We start from the raw sequence: 24,012 nt of genomic DNA on the forward strand, positions 1-24,012 counted from the left end.
TGCATTCATCTCACAGATTTCAACAATTCTTTTGATTGAGCAGTTGGGAAACCGTCTGTTTGTAGAATCTGCAAAGGTATATTTGTGAGCGCTTTGAGGTCTATGGTTAAAAGGAAATATCTTCACATAAAAACTATAAAGAAGGTTTGTGAACAACCTCTTTGTGATGTGTGCATTCATCTCACAGAGTTGAACCATTCCTTTGACTCAGCAGTTTGGAAACAGTCTTTTTTTAGGATCTGCAAAGGGATACTTTTGAGCACTTTGAGGCCCGTGGTGAAAAAGGAAACACGTTCACATAAAAACAAGATAGAAGCTTTCTGAGAAACATCTTTTTGATATATGTATTCATCCCAGAGAAGTGAACCTTTCTTTGGATGAGCAGTTTGGAAACACTATTTTGTAGAATATCCAAATGGTTATTAGTTAGCACTTTGTGTCCTATGTTGAAAAAGGAATTATCTTTACATAAATACAAGACAGAATATTTCAGAGAAACTGCTTTGTGATGTGTGATTTCATCCCACAGAGTTAACCATTTCTCTTCATTGAGCAGATTGGAAATTCTGTTCTTGTAAAATCTGCAAAGGGATATTTGTCAGCGCTTTGAGGCCTATGGTGAAAAAGGAATTATCTTCATGTAAAAACTGGACAGAAGCTTTCCGTGAAACATCCTGGAGATGCGAGAATTCATCTCACAGAATTGAAACATTCTTTTGATTGAGCAGTTTGTAAACAGTATTTTGATAGAATCTGCAAAGGGATATTTGTGATGCTTTGATGCCTATGGTGAAAAAGGAAATATTTTCACATGAAAACTAGAGGGAAGCTTTCTCAGAAAACTCTTTGTGATGTGTGCATTCATCTCACAGATTTGAACCTTTCATTGGATTGAGCAATTTGGATACAGTATTTTTGCAGAATCTGTAAAGGTATATTTTTGAGAGCTTTGAGGCTTATGATGAAATAGGAAATATCTTCACATAAAAACTAGACAGAAGCTTCCCAAGAAACTTCTTTGTGATGTGTGCATTCATCTCATAGAGCTCAACCATTCTTTTGATTGAACAGTTTGGAAACAGTCTTTTTGTAGAATCTACAAAGGGATATTTATGAGTGCTTCGAGGCCTATGGTGAAAAAGGAAATATATTCACATAAAAAGTATAAACAAGGTTTCTCAGAAGCAGCTTTGTGATGTAAGCATTCACCTCACAGAGGTAAAATTTTCTTTTCTCTGGTCAGTCTGGAAACTGTTCTTGTAGAGTCAGCAAAGGGATATTTAAGAGTCCTTTGAGGCCTATGGTGTAAAAAGAAATACCTTCACATAAAAGTTAGAGAGAGACTTTCTGAGAAACCTCCTTGTGATGTGCGCATTCATCTCACAGATTTGAACCTTTAATTGGATTGAGCAATTTGGATACAGTATTTTTGAAGAATCTGTAAAGGCATATTTTTGACAGCTTTGAGGCTTATAAGGAAATAGGAAATATCTTCACATAAAAACTAGACAGAAGCTTCCCAAGAAACCTCTTTGTGATGTGTGCATTCATCTCATAGAGCTCAACCATTCTTTTGATTGAACAGTTTGAAAACAGTCATTTTGTAGAATCTGCAAAGGGATATTTATGAGTGCATTGAAGCCTATGGTGAAAAAGGAAACATAGTCATATAAAAATGATAAACAAGATTTCTCAGAAACAGCTTTGTGACGTAAGCATTCATCTCACAGAGGTAAACTTTTCTTTTCTCTGGTCAGTCTGGAAACTGTTCTTGTAGAGTCTGCAAAGGGATATGTATGAGTCCTTTGAGGCCTGTGGTGAAAAAAGAAATATCTTCACATAAAAATTAGAGAGAGGCTTTCTGAGAAACGTCTTTGTGATGTGGGAATTCATCTCACAAAGATGAAACTTACCTTTGATTGAGCAGTATGGAAACTATCTGTTTGTGGAATCTGCAAAAGGATATTTATGAGCATTTTGAGGCCAATGGTAAAAAAGGAAATGTATTCATATAAAAGGTATAAAGAAGGTTTCTTAGAAACAGCTTTGTGATGTGTGCATTGATCTCACAGAGGTAAATGTTTATTTTCTCTGATTAGTCTGGAAACTCTGTTCATGTAGAATCTGCAAAGGGATATTTGTGAGTGCTTTGAGGCCTATGGTGAAAAAGAAAATATCTTCACATAAAAACTAGACAGTAGCTTTCTTAGTGGCTTCTTTGTGATGTGTGCAATCATCTCACAGAGTTCAACCATTATTTTGATTGAGCAGTCTGGAAACTGCCTTTTTGTAGAATCTGCAAGGGATATTTTTCAGGACTTTGAGTGCTATGGTGAAAAAGCAAATATCTTCACATAAACAATGGACAGAAGATTTCTGAGAAACCTCTTTGTGATGTGTGCATCCATCTCACAGAGTTCAAACATTTATTTGGTTGAGCAGTTGGGAAGAGGCCTTTTTGCAGAATCTGCAAAGGGATATTGCTGAGCACTTTGAGGCTTATGGCGAAAAAGGAAATACCTTCACATAAAAACTATAAAGAAGGTTTCTGATAAAATTCTTTGTGATGTATGCATTCATCTCATGGAGTTGAACTATTTTTTTGATTGAGCAGTTTGGAAACAATCTTTTTGTAGAATCTGCAAAGGGATATTTTTTAGCGCTTTGAGTCCTAGGGAGAAAAAAGATATATCACATAAAAAGTATAAAGAAGGTTTCTGAGAAAGAGTTTTGTGATGTGTGCATTCATCTCACAGAGGAAAACATTTGTTTTCTTTGATCAGTCTGGAAATTCTGTTCTTGTAAAATCTGCTAAGGGATATTTGTGAGCAGATGGAGGCCTATGGTGAAAAAGGAAATGTCTTCATATAAAAATTAGACAGAAGCCTCCTGTGAAACTTCTTACTGATGTGTGCATTCATCTCACAGATTTGAAACTTTCTTTTCTTTGATCCGTTTGGAAACAGTCTTTTTGTAGAACCTGCAAAAGGCTATTTGGAGCACTTCGAGGCCTATGGTGAAAAAGGAATTATATTCACATAAAAACTAGACTGAAGGTTTCTGAGAAACTTCTTTGAGGTGTGTGCATTCATCTCACAAAGTTCAATAATTATTTTTATTGAGCAGCTTGGAAACAGTCTTTTTGCAGAATCTGCAGAGATATTTGTGAGGGCATTGAGGCCTATGGTTAAAAAGGAAACATTCACATAAAAACTTAATAGAAGCTTTCAGAGAAACTTCTTTTTGACATGTGCATTCATCTCACAGAGTTGAAACTTTCTTTTGAGGAGCAGTGTGGAAACAGACTTTTTGTAGAATCTGCAAAGGAACAATTTTGAGCACTTTGCATCCAGTGGTGAAAAAGGAAATACCTTCATATGAAAACTAGACAGAATGTTTCTGAGAAACTGTTTTGTGATATGTGCACTCATCTCCCAGATGTTTCTGTTTCTTTTCATTGAGAAGATTTGAAACTCTTTTCTTGTAAAATCTCCAAAGTGATATTTATGAGCCCTTTGAAGCATATGGTGAAAAAGGAAATATCTTCACAGAAAAACTACACAGAAGCTTTCTGAGAAACATTCTGGTGATGTGAGCATTCATCTCACAGAGTTGAAACATTCTTTTGATTGAGCAGTGTGTGAAGAGTCTTTTTGTAGAATCTGCAAAGGGATATTTGTGAACCTTTTGAGGCCTATGGTGAAAAAGGAAATATCTTCACATAAAAACTAGAGAGAAGCTTTCTGAGAAACCTCTTTGTGGTGTGCATACATCTCACAGAGTTGAACCTTTCTTTTGATTGAGCAATTTGGTAAAAGTATTTTTGTAGAATCTGTAAAGGGATATTTGTGAGCACTTTGAGGCCAGCGGTGAAAAAAGCAAGTATCTTCACTTAAAATCTAGACAGAAGCATTCTGAGAAACTTCCTTGTGATGTGTGCATTCATCACACAGAGTTAAACCTTTGTTTTGGTTGAGCAGTTTGGAAACAGTCTTTTTGTAGAATCTGCAAATGGATATTTGGAGCACTTTGAGGCCTATGGTGAAAAAGGAAATATATTCACATAAAAACTAGACTGAAGGTTTCTGAGAAACTTCTTTGAGATGTGTGCATTCATCTCACTGTGTTCAATAATTCTTTTTATTGAGTGGTTTGGAAACAGTCTTTTTGTAGAATCTGCAAAGAGACATTTCTGAGAGCTTTGAGGTGAGGCCTATGGTGAAAAAGGAAATATCTTCACAGAAAAACTATAAAGAAAGTTTCAGAGAAACTTCTTCATGATGTGTGCATTCATCTCACAGAATTGAAACATTCTTCAGATTGAGCAGTTTGAAAACAATCCTTTTGGTACAAACTGCAAAGGGATATTTAGGAGCGCATTGAGGCCTATGGTGAAAAAAGAAATATCTTCACATAAAAACTAGAAAGAAGCATTCTGAGAAGCTGCTTTAAGATATGTGTATTCATCTCACAGAGGTAAATATTTCTTTTCATTGGGCAGTTTGTAAACTCTGTTATTCTAGAATCTACAAACGGTTATTTTTGAGTGCTTTGAGGCCCACATTGAAAAAGGGATTATCTTCACATAAAAACTAGTGAGAAGCTTGCTGAGAAACTACTTTCTGATGTGTGCATTCATCTAACAGGGTTGAAACTTTCTTTTGATTGAGCAGTTTGGAAAGTCTTTTTGTAGATTCTGCAAAGGCATATTTGGGAGTGCATTGAGGACTATGTTCAAAAAGGGAATATCTTCACATAAAAACGAGAAGGAGGTTTTCTGAGAAACTTCTTTGTGATGTGCACATTCGTCTCACAGTGTTGAACCACTCTGTTTATTGAGCAGTTTGGAAACATTCTTTTCATAGAATTTGCAAAGGGATATCTGGGAGCACGTTGAGGCATACGGTGAAAAAGGAAATATCTTCACATAAAAAGTATAAAGAAATTTTCTGAGTAACTCCTTTCTGACATGTGCATTCATTACACAGAAGTAAAAGTTTCCTCCCATTGAGCAGTCAGTTTTTATGTGAAGATGTTTCCCTTTTCACCATAGACCTCAAACTGCCTATATATATCCCTTTGCAGATTCTACAAAAAGACTGTTTCCAAACGGCTCAAAGAAAGTTTCCACTCTGTGAGATGAATGCACACATCACAGAGAAGTTTCTCAGAAAATTTCTGTCTACTTTTTATTTGTTGATACTCCCTTTTTCACCATAGGCCTCATACCACTCATAAATAACCCTTTGCAGATTCTACAAAAAGACTGTTTCCAAACTATTCAATCAAAAGAAAGGTTCAACTCTGTGAGGTGAATGCACCCATCACAAAGAAGTTTCTCAGAAAGCTTCTGTCTAGTTTTTATTTGACGATGTTTCCTTTTTCAATATAGGCCTCAAAGTGCTCACAAGTGTTCCTTTACAGAATTTATAAAAAGACTGTTCCCAAACTGTCCAGCCAAAACGAAGCTTCAACTCTTTGAGATGAATGCACACATCACAAAGAAGTTTCTCAGAAAGCTTCTGTCCAGTTTTTATTTGAAGGTATTTCCTTTTTCACCATAAGTCTCAAAGCATTCAAATTATCACTTTGCAGATTCTACAAAAACATTTTCCAACCTGCTCTATCTAAAGAAAGGTTCAAAGCTGTGAGAAGAAAGCACACATCAAAAAGAAGTTTCATAGAATGCTTCTGTCTAGTTTTTATGTGTAGACATTTCCTTTTTCACCATAGGCCAAAAAGGGATCCCAATTATCCCTTTGTACATTCTACAAAAGGACTGTTTCAAAACTGCTCAATCCAAAGACAGTTTCAACTCTTCGAGATGAATGCACACATCACAACGAAGTATCTCAGAAAGCTTCTGTCTAGTTTTTGTGTGAAGATATTTCTTTTTTCACCGTAGGCTTCAAAGAGCTCACAAATATCACAAAGCAGGTTCTACAAAAAGACTCTATCCAAACTGGTCAATGAAAAGAACACTTCAAATCTGTGAAATGAATGAGCACATCACAAAGAATTTTCTCAGAAAGCTTCTGTGTAGTTTCTTTGTGAAGATATTTCCATTTTCACCATAGACCTGAAATCACCTACATACGTCCCTTTGCAGATTCTACAAAAAGATTGTTTCCAAACTGCTTAATCAAAGAAAGCTTTCTACTCTGTGAGATGAATGCACACATCAAAGAGAAGTTTCTCAGAAAGTTTCTGTCTAGTTCTTGTTTCTCGATATTCCTTTTTTCACCATAGACTTCAAACTGCTCATAAATAACCCTTTGTAGATTCTACAAAAGGACTGTTTCCAAACTGCTCAATCAAAAGAAAGGTTCAACTCTGTGTGATGAATGCACACATCACAAAGAAGTTTCTCAGAAGGCTTCTGTCTAGATTTTATTTGTGGATATTTCTTTTTCACAACAGGCCTCAAAAAGCTCACAAATATCCCTTTGCATATTCTACAAAAAGACTGCTTCCAAACTACTCAATGAAAGAAAATTCAACTCTGTGAGATGAATGCACACATCACAAAATGGTTTCTCAGAATACTTCTGTCTAGTTTTTATATGAAGATATTTCCTTTTTCACCACATGCCTCAAACCACTCAAAAACATCCCTTTGCAGATTCTCCAAAAAGACTGTTTCCAAACTGCTCAATCAAAAGAAAGATTCAACTCTTTGAGATGCATACACCCATCACAAAGAAGTTTCTCAGAAAACATGAGTCTAGTTTTTATGTGAAGATATTTCCTTTTTCACCATAAGCCTCAAAGCCTTCACAAATATCACTTTGCAGGTTCTATGAAAAGACTGTTTCCAAACTGCTCAATCAAAAGAAAGTTTCAACCCTGTGAGACGAATGCACGCATCACAAAGAAGTTTTTCAGAAAGCTGCTGTCTACCTTTCATTTTTCAATATTTCTGTTTTCACCATAGGACTCAAACCACTGAAACATATCACTTTGCAGATTCTACAAAAAGACGGTTTCCAAACTGCCCAAATGAAAAGAGAGGTTCAACTCTCTGAGACGAATGTGCACATCATGAAGAAGTTTCTCAGAATGCTTCTCTCTAGGTTTTATGTGAAAATATTTCCTTTTTCACTGCAGACCTCAAACCACTGATAAATATCCCTCGGCACATTCTACAAAAATACTGTTTCCAACCTGATAAGTCAAAAGAAAGTTTCAACTCTGTGAGATGAATGCACACATCACAAGGAAGTTTCTCAGATAGCTTCTGTCTACTTTTTATGTGAAGGTATTTCCTTTTTCACCATATGCCTCAAGACGCCTTCAAATATCCCTTTACAGATTATACAAAAAGACTCTTCCCAAACTGCTCAATCAAAACAAAGGTTCAACTCTGTGAGATGTATGCACACATCTCAGAGAAGTTTCTTTGAAAACTTCTGTATAGTTTTTATGTAAAGACATTTCCTTTTACACTATAGGCCTCAAAGAGCTCAAAAATATCTCCTTACAGATTCTACAAAAATACTGCTTTTGAACTGGTGAATCAAAACAAATGTTCAACTCTGTGAGATGAATGCACACATCCTAAAGAAGTCTCTCAGAAAGCTTTTTTATAGGTTTAGGTGAAGATATTTCCTTTTCCACCATAAGCCTGAAAGCATTCACAGATATCTCTTTGCAGATTGTACAAAAAGACTATTTGAAAACTTCTCAGTCAAAACAAAAGGTCAACTATGTGAGATGAATGCACACATCACAAAGAAGTTTCTCAGAAAGCTTCTGTTTAGATTTTATTTGTAGATAACTCGTTTTTCACCATGGTTTCAAATTGCTCACAATTATTCCTTGCAGTTTCTAAAAAAGACTGTTTCCAAACTACTCAATCAAAAGAGCGTTTCAACTCTGTGAGATGAACACACACATCACAAAGAAGTTTCTCAAAAAGCTTCTGTCTAGTTTTCATGTGAAGATAATTCCTTTTTCAACAAAGGCCTCAATGGGCTCACAAATATCCCTATGCAGATTCTACAAAAAGACTGTTTCCAAACTACTCAATCAAAAGGAAGATTCAACTCTGTGAGATGAATGCACACATCACAAAGAAGTTTCTTAGAATAGTTTTGTCTAGTTTTTATGTGAAGTCATTTCCTCTTTCACTGTAGGCCAAAAATGGATCGCAAATATCCCTTTGCAGATCCTACAAAAAGATTGATTCAAAACTTCTCAATCAAAAGAAAGGTTCAACCCTGTGATACAAATGCACACATCACAAAAAAGTTTCTCAGAAAGCTTCTATCTAGTTTTTATGTGAAGATATTTCCTTTTTCACCATAGACCTCAAAGCTCTCTCAAATATCTCTTTGCAGATTCTACAAGAAGACGGTTTCCAAACTTCTCAATCAAAAGGCAGGTTCATATCTGTGAGGTAAATGCACACATCACAAAGAAGTTTCTCAGAAAGCTTCTGTCTAGTTGTTATGGGCTGATATTTCCTTTTTCACCATAAGCTTCAAAGCCTTCAGAAATATCAGTTTTCAGATTCTACAAAAAGTGTGTTTCCAAACTGCTCACTGAAAAGAAAGGTTCAACTCTGAGAGATGAATGCACACATCACAAAGAGGTTTCTCAGAAATCTTCTGTCTGGTTTTTATGTGAAGATATTTCCTTTGTCACCATAGGCCTCCTATCACTCACAAATATCCCTTTGCAGTTTCTACAAAAAGACTGTTTCCAAACTGCTCAATCAAGAGAATGGTTCAACTCTGTGACATGAAGGCACACATCATAAAGTAGTTTCTCAGAAATATTCTGTCTAGCTTTTATATGAATATATTTACTTTCTCACCATATGCCTTAAGACACTCACAAATATCCCTTTGGAGATGCTCCAAAAAGATGGTTTCCAAACTGCTCAATCAAAAGAAAACTTCAACTCTGTGAAATGAATGCACACATGACAAAGAAGTTTCTCAGAAAGTTTCTGTGTAGATTTTATTTGTAGATATTTCCTTTTTCACCATAAGCCTCAAACTGCTCACAAATATCCCTTTGCAGAATCTACAAAAAGACCGTTTCCAAACTGCTCAATCAACAGCAATGTTGAAATCTGTGAGATGAATGCACACATCACAAAAAAGCTTCTCAGAAAGTTTCTGTCTATTTTTTATGTGAAGATATTTCCTTTTTCAACATAAGCCTCAAATCGTTCACAAATATCATTTTGAAGATTCTACAAAAAGACTGTTTCCAAACTGATCAATGAAAAGAAAGGTTCAACTCGATGAGATGAATGCAGACATCACAAAGAAGTTTCTCAGGAAGATTCTTTCCAGTATGTATTTGTAGACATTTCCCTTCTCACCATAGGGCTCAAACCGCTCACAAATATCCATTTATAGATCTACAAAAGACTCTTTCCAAACAGCTCAATTAAAAGAAAGGTTCAACTCTTGAGATGAATGCACACATCAAATAGAGGTTTCTCAGAAAGCTTCTGTCAAGTTTTTATGTGAATGTATTTCCTTTTTCACTATTAGCCTCAAAGCTTTCACAAATGTCTCTTTGCAGATTTTACAAAAAGACTGTAGCCTAACTGCTCAATCAAAAGATCAGTTCCAAACTGTGAGATGCATGCTGACATCACAAAGAAGTTTCTCAGAAAGATTCTGTCTAGTTTTTACCTGAATATATTTACTTTCTCACCTTAGGCCTCAAACTGCTCACAAATATCCCTTTGCAGATTTTCCAAAAAGACACTTTACAAACTGCTCAATCAAAAGAAAGTTTCAACACTGTGATATGAATGCTCACATCAAAAAAAAAGTATCTCAGAAATCTTCTGTCTAGATTTTATTTGTGGATATTTCCTTTTTCACCATAAGCCATAAACTGCTTAAAATTATCCCTTTGCAGATTCTACAGAAAGACAATTTACAAACTCCTCAATCAAAAGAAAGTTTCAACCCTGTGAGATGAATGCTCACATCACAAAAAAAGTCTCAGTAAGCTTCTGTCTAGATTTTATATGTTGATATTCCCTTTTTCACTTTAAGCCATAAATCACTTAAAATATCCCGTTGGAGATTCTACAAAAAGACTGTTTCCAAACTGCTCAATGAAAATAATGGTTCAACTCTGTGAGTTGAATGCGCTCATCACAAAGAAGTGTCACAGAAAGATTCTGTCCAGATTTTATTAGTGGATATTTCCATTTTCACCATAAGCCTGAAAGGGCTCACAAATATCCTTTGGCAGAATCTCTAAAAAGACTGTTTACAAACTGCTCAATCAAAAGAAACATTCAGCTCTGTGTGATGAATGCACACATCATAAACAAGGTTCTCAGAAAGATTCTGTCTAGTTTCTATGTGAAGATATTTCCTTGTTCACCATAGGCCTCAAAGCGCACCAAATATCCAATTGCACATTCTACTAAAAGACTTTTTCCAAACTGCTCAATCAAAAAAAGGTTCAACTCTATGAGATGAAAGTGCACATCACAAAGAAGTTTCTCAGATGGTTTCTTTCTAGTTTTAATGTGAACACATTTCCTTTTTCACCGTACGCTTCAGTGGTCTCAAAAATATCTCTTTGCAGATCCTACAAAAGGCCTCTTTCCAAACTGCTCTAACAAAGGAAAGTTTCAACTCTGTGAGGCGAAATCACATAACATAAATAAATTTCTCAGAAAGCTTCTGTCTAGTTTTCATGGGAAGATATTTCCTATTTCACCTTAGGCCATAAAGGGATAACAAGTATCCCTTTACAGAATCTACAAAAAGACTCTTTCCAAACTGCTCCATCAAAAGAAAATTTCAACTGTATGAGATTAATGGATGCATCACAAAGCAGTTTCTCAGAAAGCTTCTGTCTAGTTTTTATGTGAAGATATTTCTGTTTCACCATAGGCCTCAAACGTCTAAGAAATATCCCTTTGCAGATTGGACATAAAGACTGTTTCCAAACTTCTCAACCAAAAGAAATTTTCAACTCTGTGTTATGAATGTGCACATCACAAAGAACTTTCTCAGAATGCTTCTGTCTAGTTTTTATGTGAAGATATTTACTTTTTCACCATAGGCCTTAAACCACTCCCAAATATCCCTCTGCATATAATACAAAAAGACTGCTTCCAAACTGCTCAATGAAAAGAAAGTTCAACTCTGTGGGATAAAAGCACACATCACAAAGACGTTCTTCAGAAAGCTTCTCAGTCGATTTTATGTGAAGATATTTAATTTTTCACCACAAGACACAAAGCGCTCCAAATATCCATTTGCAGATTCTTCAAAAAGACTGTTTCCAAACGGATCAATCAAAAGAAAGTTTCAACCCTGTGAGATGAATGCAAACATCACAAAGAAATTTCTCAGAATGCTTCTGTCTAGTTTTTCTCTGAAGATATTTCCTATTTCACCATATCCCTCAATGGACTCACATATATCCTTTCGCAGATTCTACAGAAAGACTGTTTCTGAACTTCTCAATGAAAAGAAATGTTCAACTCTGGGAGATGAATGCACACATGAAAAAGAAGTTTCTCAGAATGCCTCTGTGTAGTTTTTATGCTAAGATATTTCTTTTTCACCATAGACCTCAAACCACTCAGAAACATCCCATTGCAGATTGTACGAAAAGATGGTTTCCAAACTGCTCAATGAAAAGAAAGGTTCAACTCTGTGACATGAATATGCACATCACAAAGAAGTTTTTCAGAAAGCTTCTGTTTAGTTTTTAAGTGAAAATATTTCCTTTTTCACCATAGGCCTCAAAGCCCTCCAAATACCCTTTTGCAGAATCTACAAAAAGAGAGTTTCCACACTGTTCAATGAAAAGAAAGATTCATATCTGAAAGATGAAAGCACACGTCACAAAGAAGTTTCCCATAATGTTTCTGTCTACTTGTTTTGTGAAGATGTTTTCTATTTCAATATAAGCCTCAAAGGGCTCACAAATATCCCTTTGCAGACTCTACAAAAAGACAGTTTTCGAACTGCTCCATGAAAAGAAAGTTTCAACTCTGTGAGACGAATGCACAAATAATAAATTAATTTCTCATAATGCTTCTGTCTAGTTTTTATGTGAAGATATTTCTTTTTCACCATAGGCATAAAACCGTTCAGAAATATCCCTTTGTAGATTCTACAAAAAGACTGTTTCCAAACTGCTCAATCAAAAGAAAGATTCAACCCTGTGAGATGAATGCACATATAACAAAGGAGGTTCTCAGAAATCTTCTGTCTTGTTTTTATGTGAAGATATTTCCTTTCTCAACATAGGCCTCAAAGTGATACAAATATCCATTTGCAGATTCTACAAAAAGACTGTTTCCAAACTGATCAATCAAAACAAATTTTTAACTCTCTGAGATGAAAGCACACATGACAAAGAAGTTACTCAGCTTTTCTCTAGTTTGTATGTGTAGATATTTCCATTTCACCTGAGGCCATAAAGGGCTCACAAATATTCCTTTGAAGGTTCTACAAAAAGACTGTTTCCAAAGTGCTCAATCAAAAGAAAGGTTCAACTCTGTGAGATGAATGCACACATCACAAAGAAGTTTCTCAGAATACTTCTGTCTGGTTATTATGTGAAGATATTTCCTTTTTCACCATAGTCTTTAAACCGCTCAAAAATATCCCTCTGCAGATACTACAAAAAGACTATTTCCAAACTGGTCCATCAAAGAAAGTTTCAACTCTGTGAGATGAATGGACTCATCACAAAGAAGTTTCTCAGAATTCTTCTGTCTAGTTTTTATGTGAACATATTTCCTTTTTCACCGTAGGACTCAAATTGCTCCAAATATTCATTTGCAGATCCTACAAAAAGAATGTTTCCAAACTGCTCAATCAAAAGTTAGGTGCAACTCTGTGAGACGAAAGCACACATCACAAAGAAGTTTCTCAGAAAGCTTCTGTCTACTTTTTATATGAAGGTATTTCCTTTGGCACCATAGGACTCAAACTGCTCACAAATATAACTCCGCTTATACTTCCAAGAGACTTTATCCAAATTGCTAAATCAAAAGAAACGTTCAACATTGTGAGATGAATGCACACATCACAAAGCAGTTTCCCAAAATGCTTCTGTCTAGTTATTTTGTGAAGATATTTCCTTTTTCACTATTTAAACCACTCAAAATTATCCCTCTGCAGATACTACAAAAAGACTGTTTCCAAACTGATCCATCAAAGAAAGTTTCAACTCTGTTACATGAATGGACTCGTCACAAAGAAGTTTCTCAGAATTCTTCTGTCTAGTTTTTATGTGAACATATTCCCTTTTTCACCATAGGACTCAAATTGTTCCAAATATCCATTTGCAGATTCTACAAAAAGAATGTTTCCAAACTTTGCAATCAAAAGAAATGTGAAACTTTGTGAGACGAAAGCACACATCACAAAGAAGTTTCTCAGAAAGCTTCTGATTACTTTTTATATGAAGGTATTTCCTTTTGCACAATAGGCCTTAAACTGCTCACAAATATAACTCCGCTTATACTTCCAAGAGACTTTCTCCAAATTGCTAAATCAAAAGAAACGTTCAAATTTGTGAGATGAATGCACACATCACAAAGAAGTTTCTCAAAATGCTTCTGTCTAGTTTTCATGTGAAGATATTTATTTTTCACCATTGGCCTCAAACCACTCTGAAATATCCCTTTGCAGTTTGTACAAAAAGACTGTTTCCAAACTGCTCAATGAAAAGAAATGGTCAACTATTAGAGATGAATGGAAATGTCACAAATAGTTTTCTCAAAAAGCTACTGTCTAGTTTTTATGTGAAGATATTTCCTTTTCCACTCTAGGCCTCAAAACGCTCCAAATATACATTTGCAGATTCTACAAAAAGACTGTTTCCAAACCACCCCATAAAAAGAAAGGTTCAACTCTGTGAGAGGAAAGTGCACATCACAAAGAAGTTTCTCAGAAAGCTTCTATCTAGTTTTTATGTGAAGATATTTCATATTTCAAAATAGGCCAAAAGGGGCTCACAAATATCCATTTGCAGATTCTAAGAAAATACATGTTCCAAACTGCTAAATCAAAAGAAAAGTTTAACTCTGTGACATGAATGGGCACATCACAAAGAAGTTTCTCAGAAAGCTTCTGTCTAGTTTTTACGTGTAGATATTTCTTTTTCACCATAAGCCACAAAAGGCTAAGAAATTTCCCTTTGCAGCTTCTACAAAAGACTGTTTCCAAACTGCTCAATTGAAAGAAAGGTTGAATTCTGTGACATGAATTGACACATCACAAAGAAGTTTCTCAGAAATCTTCTGTCTAGTTTTTATGTGAAGATTCTTCCTTTTTCACCATGGGCCTCAAATAGCTCCAAATACCCATTAGCAGATTCTGCAAAAAGACTTTCCAAACTGCTCAATCAAAAGAAAGGTTCAGTACTGTGAGAAGAAAGCACACATCACAAAGAAGTTTCTCAGAAATCTTCTGTCTAGTTTTTATGTGGAGATATTTCATATTTCATCACAGGCCATAAAGAGCTCACAAATACCTCTTTGCAGATTCTACAAAACGACTGTTTCCAAACTGCTCAATCAAAAGAAAGGTTCGAATCTGCGACATGAATGGACACATCACAAAAAAGTTTTTCAGAATGCTTCTGTCTACTTTTTATGTACAGGTATTTCGTTTTCACCATAGACCTCAATTGGCTCAGAAATATCCCTTTGCACATTTTACAAAAAGACTATTTCCAAACTGCTCAAACAAAAGAAAGATTCAACTCTCTGAAATGAAAACCCACATCACAAAGAAGTTTCTCAAAGTCCTTCTGTCTAGTTTTTATGTGAATATATTTCCTTTTTGACCTTAGGCCTCAAAGCTCCCCAAATATCCATTTGTAGACTCTTCAAAAAGACTGTTTCCAAAGTGATCAATCAAAAGAAAGGTTCAACTGTGTAGGATGAAAGCACACATCACAAAGAAGTTTCTCAGAAAGATTCTGTCTAGTATTTATGTGAAGATATTTCCTATTTCTCCATAGGCCTAAAGGGGATCACAAATATCAATTTGCAGATACTACAAGAAGACTGTTTCCAAACTGCTCAATGAAAAGAAAGGATCAACTCTGTGAGGTGAATGCACAGATGAAAAAGAAGTTTCTCAGAATGCTTCTGTCTAGTTTTTATGTGAAGATATTTCTTTTTCACCACAGGCCTGAAACCACTCAGAAATATTCCTTTGCAGATTGCACAAAAAGAATGTTTCCAAACTCTTCAATGAACAGAAAGGTTCAACTCTTTGATATGAATGCAAACATCACAAAAAGTTATCTCTAAAACCTTCTGTCTGGTTTTTATGTGAATATTTACTTTTTCAGCATAGGCATCAAACAGCTCACAAATATACATTTGCAGATTCTATACAATGACTTGTTCCCAAACTGCTCAATGAAAAGAAATGTTCAATTCTGTGAGATGAAAGCACACATCACAAAGAAGTTTCTCAGAAGGTTTCTGTCTACTTTTTAGGTACAAATACTTCCTTTTTCACCTTATGCCTCAAAGTGCTCCAAATATCCATTTACTGATTCTACAAAAAGAGTGTTTCCAAATTGCTCAATAAAAGGAAACGTTCAACTCTGTGAAATGAAAGCACACATCACAAAGAAGTTTCTCAGAATGCTTCTGTCTAGTTATTATGTGAAGACATTTTCTATTTCACTATAGGACTCAAAGGGCTCAGAAATATCCCTTTGCAGATTCTACAAAAGGACTGTTTCCAAACTGCTCAATCAAAAAGAAGGTTCGCAAGCATCACAAAGAAGTTTCTCAAAAATCTTCTGTCTAGTTTTTATGTGAAGATATTTCCTATTTCATAATAGGTCTCAAAGGGCTCAGAAATATCCCTTTGCAGATTCTATGAAAAGACTCTTTCCAAACTACTGAATGAAAAGAAAGTTTCAAATCTCTGTGATGAATGCACACATCACAGAGAAGTTTCCCGGAATGCTTCTGTCTGATTTTTATGTGAAGATATTTCTTTTTCACCATAGGCCTCAAACCACTCAGAAATATCCCTTTACAGATTGTGCAAAAAGGCTGTTTCTAAACAGCTCAATGAAAAGGAAGATTCAACTCTGGGAGATGAATGCAAACATCACAAAGAAGTTTCTCAAAAAGCTTCTGTCTGGTTTTTATGTGAAGGTATTTCCTTTTTCACCATAGGCCTCAAACTGCTCACAAACATCCCTTTGCAGATTCTACAAAAAGACTGTTTCCAAACTGCACAATGAAAAGAAAGGTTAAACTCTGTGAGATGAAAGCACACATCACAAAGAAGTTTCTCAGAATGCTTTTGTATAGTTTTATGTGAAGAAGTTTCCTTTTTCACCATAGCAAAAAAAAGAAGGGTTCAAATGTGTGGGATGAATGCACACATCCCAAAGAAGTTTCTCAGAAAACTTCTGTTTAGTTTTTTGTGAAGATATTTCCTTTTTCACCATGGGCCTCAAAGCACTCCAAATATCCACTTGCAGATTCTACAAAAAGAGTGTTTCCAATCTGCTCAATCAAAAGAAAGTTTCAACTCTGTGAGGTGAAAGCACACGTCACAAAGAAGTTTCTTAGAAACCTTCTGTCTAGTTTATATGTGAAGATATTTCATATTTCAAAATAGGCCTCAAAGGGCTCAGAAGTATACCCTTGCAGATGCTACAAAAAAACGTGTTTCCAAACAGCTCAATCAAAAGAAAGATTTAACTTGGTGAGATCAATGCACACATTACATAGAAGTCTCTCATAATGCTTCTGTCTAGTATTTTGAGAAGCCATTTCCTTTTTCACTATAGGCCTCAGTCTGCTCATTAATAGCCCTCTGCAGATACTAGAAAAAGAGTCTTTCCAAACTGCTCAATCAAAATAAAGGTTCAAATCTTTGAGATGAAAGCCCACGTCACAAAGAAGTTTCTCAGAAAGTTTCTGTCTAGTTTTTATGTGAAGATATTTCCTATTTCACCTTAGGCCTCAAAGGGATCACAACTATCCCTTTTCAGATTCTACAAAAAACTCTTTCCGAACTGCTTCATCAAAGGAAAGGTTCAATTCTGTGAGATGAATGCACACATAAAAAATTAGTTTCTCAGAATGCTTCTGTCTTGTTTTTATGTGAAGATATTACTTTTTCACCATAGGTCTCAAACTGCAAACAGATATTCCTTTGCAGATTGCACAAAAAGTATGTTTCCACAATGCTCAATGAACAGAATGTTTCAACTCAGTGACATGAATGCAAACATCACAAAGAGTTTTCTCAAAATACTTCTGTTCAGGTATTATGTGAAGGAATTTAGTTTCTCACCATAGGCATCAAACTGCTCACAAATATCCCTTTGCAGATTCTACAAAATGACTTGTTGCCAAACTGCTCAATGAAAAGGAAGGTCCAAATCTGAGATGAAAGCACGCATCACAAAGAAGTTTCTCAGAAGTTTCTGTCTAGTTTTTATGTGCAGATATTTCCTTTTTCACCATAGGCCTCAAAGCACTCCAAATATCCCTTTGCAGATTCTACAAAAGGAGTGTTTCCAAACTGCTCAATCAAAAGAGAGGTTCAACTCTTTGAGATAAAAGCACACAGTACAAAGAAGATTTTCAGAAAGCTTTTGTCTAGTTTTTATGTGAAGACATTTTCTATTTCACCGTAGGCCTCAATGGGCTCACAAATATCCCTTTGCAGATTCTACAAAAGGACTCTTTCCAAACTGCCTAATCCAAGGAAAGTTTCAACCCTGTGACATGAATGCACACATCACAAAGAAGTTTCTCAGAATGCTTCTGCCTGGTATTTATGTGAAAATATTTCCTGTTCACCATAGGCATAAAATGTTGCAAATATCCATTTGCAGATTCTACAAAAAGACTGTTTCCAACCTACTCAATCATAAGAAAAGTTCAACTCTGTGAGATGAAGGCACACATGACAAATAAGTTTCTCAGAAAGCTTCTGTCCAGTTTTAATTTGAAGATTTTCCCTATTTCACCATAGGCCTGAAAAGGCTCACAAATATCCTTTTGCATATTCTAAAAAAAGACTGTTTCCAAACTTCTCAATCAAAAGAAAGTTTCAACACTGTGAGATGAATGCACACATCACAAAGAAGTTTCTCAGAAAGCTTCTGTTTAGCATTCATGTGAAGATATATCGTTTTTCACCATAGGCCTCAATGGGCTAAGAAATATCCCTTTGCAGATTCTACAAAAGGACAGTTTAGAAAACTGCTTAATCCAAAGAAAGTTTCAACTCTGTGAGTTGAATGCATACATCTCAAAGAAGTTTCTCACAACGGATCTGTCGAGTTTTTTTTGTGAAGATATAACCTTTTTAACCATTGGTCATAAACTGCTCATGAATATCCCTCTGCAGATACTACAAAAAGACTGTTTCCAAACTGCTGCATCCAAAGAAATGTTCAACTCTGTGAGATGAATACACCCATCACAAAGAAGTTTCTCAGAATGCTCCTGTCTGGTTTTTATGTGAAGATATTTCCTTTTTCACCATGGGTCTCAAAGTGCTCCAAATATCCATTTACAGACTCTACAAAAAGAGTGTTTCCAAACTGCTCATTCAAGAGAAAGGTTCAACTCTGTGAGATGAAAGCACGCATCACAAAGTAGTTTCTGAGAAAGCTTCTGTCTAGTTTTTATGTGAAGATATTTCCTATTTCACCGTAGGCCATAAAGAGCTCACAAATATTTTTTGCAGATTCTTCAAAAAGACTGTTTCCAAACTGCTCAATCCAAAGAAAGGTTCAACTCTGTGAGATGAATGGACACATCACAAAGAAGTTTCTCAGAATGCATCTATCCAGTTTTATGTGAAGATATTTCTTTTTCATCCTAGGCCTCAATGGGCTCAGAAATATCCCTTTGCAGACTGTAAAAAAGAACTGTTTCCAAACTGCTCAATCTAAAAAAAGTTTCACCTCTGTGAGTTGAATGCACACATCACAGAGAAGTTTCCCAGAATGCTTCTGTCTACTTTGTATGTGAAGGTATTTCCTTTTTCACCATAGGCCTCAAACCGTTCACAAATATCCCTCTGTAGATACATCAAAAGGACTGTTTCCAGTCTGCTAAATCAAAAGATAGGCTCAACTCTGTGAGATGAAAGCACACATCACAAAGAAGTTTCTCAGAAAGCTTCTGTCTAGTTTTTATGTAACGATATTTCCTATTTCACCACAGGCCTCAATGGACTCAAAAATATCCCTTTCAGATTCTACAAAAAGAGTGTTTCTGAACTTCTCAATGAAATGAAAGTTTCAACCCTGTGAGGTGAATGCACACATAAAAAAGAAGTTTCTCAGAATGCTTCTGTCTAGTTTTTATGTGAAGATATTACTTTTTCACCATAGGCCTCAAACTGCTCAGAAATATCCCTTTGCAGATTGAACCAAAAGACTCTTTCCATGCTGCTCAATGAAAAGAAAGATTCATCTGTGTGAGATGAATGCACACATAAAAAAGAAGTTTCTCAGAATGCTTCTGTCTAGTTTTTTTGTGAAGATATTTCCTTTTTCACCATAGTCCTTAAAGCATTCAAAATTATCCCTCTGCAGATACTACAAAAAGACTGTTTCCAAACTGCTCCATGAAAAGAAAGGTTCAACTCTGTGAGATGAATGCACTCATCAGGAAGAAGTTTCTCGGAATGATTCTGTCTAGTTTTTATGTGAAGATAATTCTTTTTCACTACAGGCATCAAACGGCTCAGAAATATCCATTTGCAGATTGTACAAAAATACTGTTTCCAATCTGCTCAATCAAAAGAAAGGTTCTGCTCTGTGATATGAATCCAGGCATCACAAAGAAGATTCTCAGAAAGCTGCTTTTTAGTGTTTTTGTAAAAATATTTCCGTTTTCACCATAGGCCTAAAAGCACTGCAAATATCCATTTGTGTATTCTACAAAAAGACTGTTTAGAAACTGCTCAATCAAAAGAAAAGTTCAACTCTGTGAGATGAAAGCACACATTGCAAAGCATTTTCTCAGAAAGATTCTGTCTAGTTTTTATGTCAAGGTATTTCCTGTTTCATCATAGGCTGTGAAGGGCTCACAAATATCCATTTGCATATTTTAAAAAAAGACTGTTTCCAAACTGCTCAAACAAAAGAAAGGTTCAACTCTGTGAGATGAATGCACACATCAGGAAGAACTTTCTCAGAATGCTTCTGTCTAGTTTTTATGGGAAGATATCTCTTTTTCACATTAGGTCTCAAATGGCTAAGAAATATCCCTTTGCAGATTTTACAAAAAGACTGTTTCCAAACTGCTCAATAAAAGAAGTTTCAACACTGTGAGATGAATACACACATCAAAAAGAAGTTTCTCAGAAAGCTTCTGTTTTCTTTTTATTTGAAAATATTTCCCTTTTCACCATAGGCCTCAATGGGCTCAGAAATATCTCTTTGCAGATTCTACAAAATGACTGTTTAGAAAACGGCTGGATCCAAATTACACCATTATGGCTCACACACTGCAGCCTCAACCTCCCCAGGGTTAGGCTATTCCTCAAGGGATCCTACAGCCTCCGCCTCCCAAAGTGTTGGGGTTACAGGCGTGAGCCACCAGCACCCGGCCTGTGTTAATACATCTGGTCTCACTACATCTTAACTACACACCCATGAAGAACTCAAGTCAAGAGAGAGTTGGCAAGAGACTCTCAGCATTCTCTCCCGAAACCAGTTAGGTGGATGGCAGACGTGTGTCCCGAGCTCCTGGGGTTTTAGGTGACCATGTGTAGAGGAGAGATTTCCAATGTTTCCAGAGAAGCGTGAGCCACAGTTATTCGGGGCATCCGAACACGAGATGGGGTTTCTGACAGCAATTTAAGGCCAGGAAGGGCCAGAATCTGCCAAGGCCCATGTCCCAGGGTGGGGCCAATGGAACCCAAGGTAGAGGGAGTCAGCCGTCCTCACAGAGAGGACTCCAGCCCTAGGCCCCGCTGTGCAGACCAAATCAGAAGGAAGAGAGTCCTAAGGTCCTACATGCCACATCCCTCCACTGAACATGGGAGTGGATCTGTTTCCCAAACATGAGGTGACTTTCGCTTTGCAATGGATCACAAGGGGCCGGGCTTTCCAGAGTCGGCTGGATAAAGAAGTCATTCTGGCTCAGCCACCCCCATCCCCCGATAACTGGTGAATTTAAAGGAGTCGAGGCTGGCTGGGCCGGAGCCGCTACAGGGGGGAGGGTGGTGGGTGGGGTGGGGGTTTCCTGAGGCCCTGCAGAAATTGGGCCTTTGCCTCGAGGATGACAGTGCTGCAGGAACCTTTCCAGGCTGCTATATGGCAAGCACTAAACCACTATGCTTACCGAGATGGGGTTTTCCTCACAGAACGCCTTTATGCAGAAGTACACTCAGAAGAAGCCTTGTTTTTAATGGCGACCTGTTCTTACCTCCCAGAAAAGGCCTATAAAGCATATAGACTCTTTAAAAGACACAGTTGTCCTACACCACAATGCAAATACCTGCTTGCAAAATGATGTGTTGATCTCAGTAAGCTTGCAGACTGGGAACAAATCTTATCTGGTGGAGTGTTTAATAAGCAGAAAAGCCATGATGATATTGTTACTGAGTTTGGTGATTCAGTTTGCTTTCCCCTTCCATTGTTGGGACGTGTATATTGCAAGACAGATCGGCTTGCCAAAGGATAAGAATGTTACCAAAAGAGACTTAGTTTAAATCCTTTCCTCTGGTATCCCTTTGAATCATTATGTGAAATAGGTGAAAAGCCAGATCCTGACCAAACATTTAAATTCACATCTTTACAGAACTTTAGCAACTGTCTGCCCAACTCTTGCACAACACAAGTACCTAATCACAGTTTATGTCACAGACAGCCTGAGACCATTCTTATGGAAACACCCCAGGACACAATTGAATTAAACAGAGTCAATTTAGAATCTTCCAATTCAAAGTACTCCTTGAATACGGATTCCCCAGTGTCTTTTATTGATTCAGCTGTAATTTCACCTGAAACTATCCCACTGGGAACAGGAACTTCCATATTATCTAAACAGGTTCAAAATAAACCAAAAACTGGTCAAAGTTTATTAACAGGACCAGCAGCTCTCAGTCCATTTACCCCAAGTTTTGGGATTTTGCCATTAGAAACCCCAAGTCCTGGAGATGGATCTTATTTACAAAACTACACTAATACACCTTCTGTAATTGATGTGCCATCCACTGGAGCCTCTTCAAAAAAGTCTGTTGCCAGAATTGGCCAAAATGGAGCAAAGTCTGTCTTCTCACAGAGTGGACATAGCCGAGAGGTAACTCCAATTCTTTCACTAACAGAAAGTTCTGGTCCATAAATAACTACAACACCTCAGGTAATGAGCCCCACTATGACATCTCCCCCAAATGCACAGCATCGAAGAAGTTCATGACTCTTTACTAGTGACAGTTCCACAACCAAGGAGAATAGGAAGAAATTAAAAATGAAGTTTCCACCTAAAATCTCAAACAGAAAAACAAAAAGTAAAGCTAATAAAGGAGGAATAACTCAATCTAATATAAATGACAACCTGGAAATTACAAAATTGGACTCTTCCAACAATTCAGAAGAGGAAATATCCACAATCACACCTCAGATTCAGGCTTTTAATCTACAAAAAGCAGCAGCAGAAGGCTTGATGAGCCTTCTTCGTGAAAGGGGGAAAGGTTATTTAGCTTTATGTTCATACCACTGCAAAGAAGCTATAAATATTTTGAGCCATCTACCTTCTCACCACTTCAATACTGGTTGGGTACTGTGCCAAATTGGAAGGTCCTATTTTGAACTTTCAGAGTACATGCAAGCTGAAAGAATATTCTCAGAGGTTAGAAGGATTGAGAATTATAGAGTCGAAGGCATGGAAATCTACTCTACAACACTTTGGCATCTTCAAAAAGATGTCGCTCTTTCATTTCTGTCAAAAGACTTAACAGACACGGATAAAAATTCGCCAGAGGCCTGGTGTGCTGCAGGGAACTGTTTCAGTCTGCAACAGGAACACGATATTGCAATTAAATTCTTCCAGAGAGCTATCCAAGTGGATCCAAATTATGCTTATGCCTATACTTTATTAGGGCGAGAGTTTGTCTTAACTGAAGAATTGGACAAAGCATTAGCTTGTATTCGAAATGCTATCAGAGTCAGTCCTAGACATTACAATGCATGGTAAGTGGTAATGAATTGTAAAGACAAAGTCTTGTTGATGGTGCTGGTAGTCACTAATTTTTCATGTTAGATAGCTCTTTACTGTCATGAATTTGGTTACTAATACTTAGGAATGGTACATACCGGTCAATAACTTCAAACTAACTTTTTTTATGAAATGTATGTCTTTAACAAACTCTTCAGTTAATTAATGATAATAGAATACGAGATGCTTATACTCAACAGTTTCAGTCTTCTACAAAATTATGCAGATACTGTAGTTGTGTTTTGTTTGTTTGCTTGTTTAGTTTTGTTACTTGATTTGTTACTTTTTCTTCGAATACAAAAATGGTGATTGGGACAAAAAGTGCTTGGGAAATTGGAAAGGAATAGCATAATTCACTTATTGGATAATAGAAAAAAACACTGAAAAAGTTCACTAGCTGCTTTTTGACAATGTTCCGGTTTATTGAGTTACTATTAAGAACTTAGTGTATCCTTTATTTAGCAGTATCTCTGTTTTACTTTTTTGTATTTGTGTATAAGTAGACACATAGGAAATTACTACCTAGGTCATATTGTTATCCACTGAATAACATATGAAAAAGTTTGGTCCTACTTCTGCCTCAATACCATACTTACTGTTGACATTTATTGTATTTCTCTGGACTGACTTAAAAGTTTAAATATCAAGAGAAGGCAAGGCATGGTGGTTCATGCCTGTCATCCCAGCACTTTGGGAGGCCAAGGCAGGCAGATCACAACGTCAAGATATCGAGACCATATTGTGAAACCCCGCCTATATTAAAAGTATAAAAATTAGTTGGGCTTGGTGGCAGGCGCCTGTAGTCCCAGCTACTCAGGAGGCTG

General features: G+C 36.4%; 1 pseudogene; it reads left to right on the forward strand.

The window, feature by feature from the left end:
- Nucleotides 1-21,557: 21,557 nt before the first annotated feature.
- Nucleotides 21,558-23,155, forward strand: LOC129026908 (cell division cycle protein 27 homolog; annotated as a pseudogene).
- The last annotated feature ends 857 nt before the right edge of the window (nucleotides 23,156-24,012 follow it).

The sequence above is a fragment of the Pongo pygmaeus genome, chromosome 13 (genome assembly GCF_028885625.2).
Source record: "Pongo pygmaeus isolate AG05252 chromosome 13, NHGRI_mPonPyg2-v2.0_pri, whole genome shotgun sequence".
Classification (NCBI taxonomy): Eukaryota; Metazoa; Chordata; class Mammalia; order Primates; family Hominidae; genus Pongo; species Pongo pygmaeus.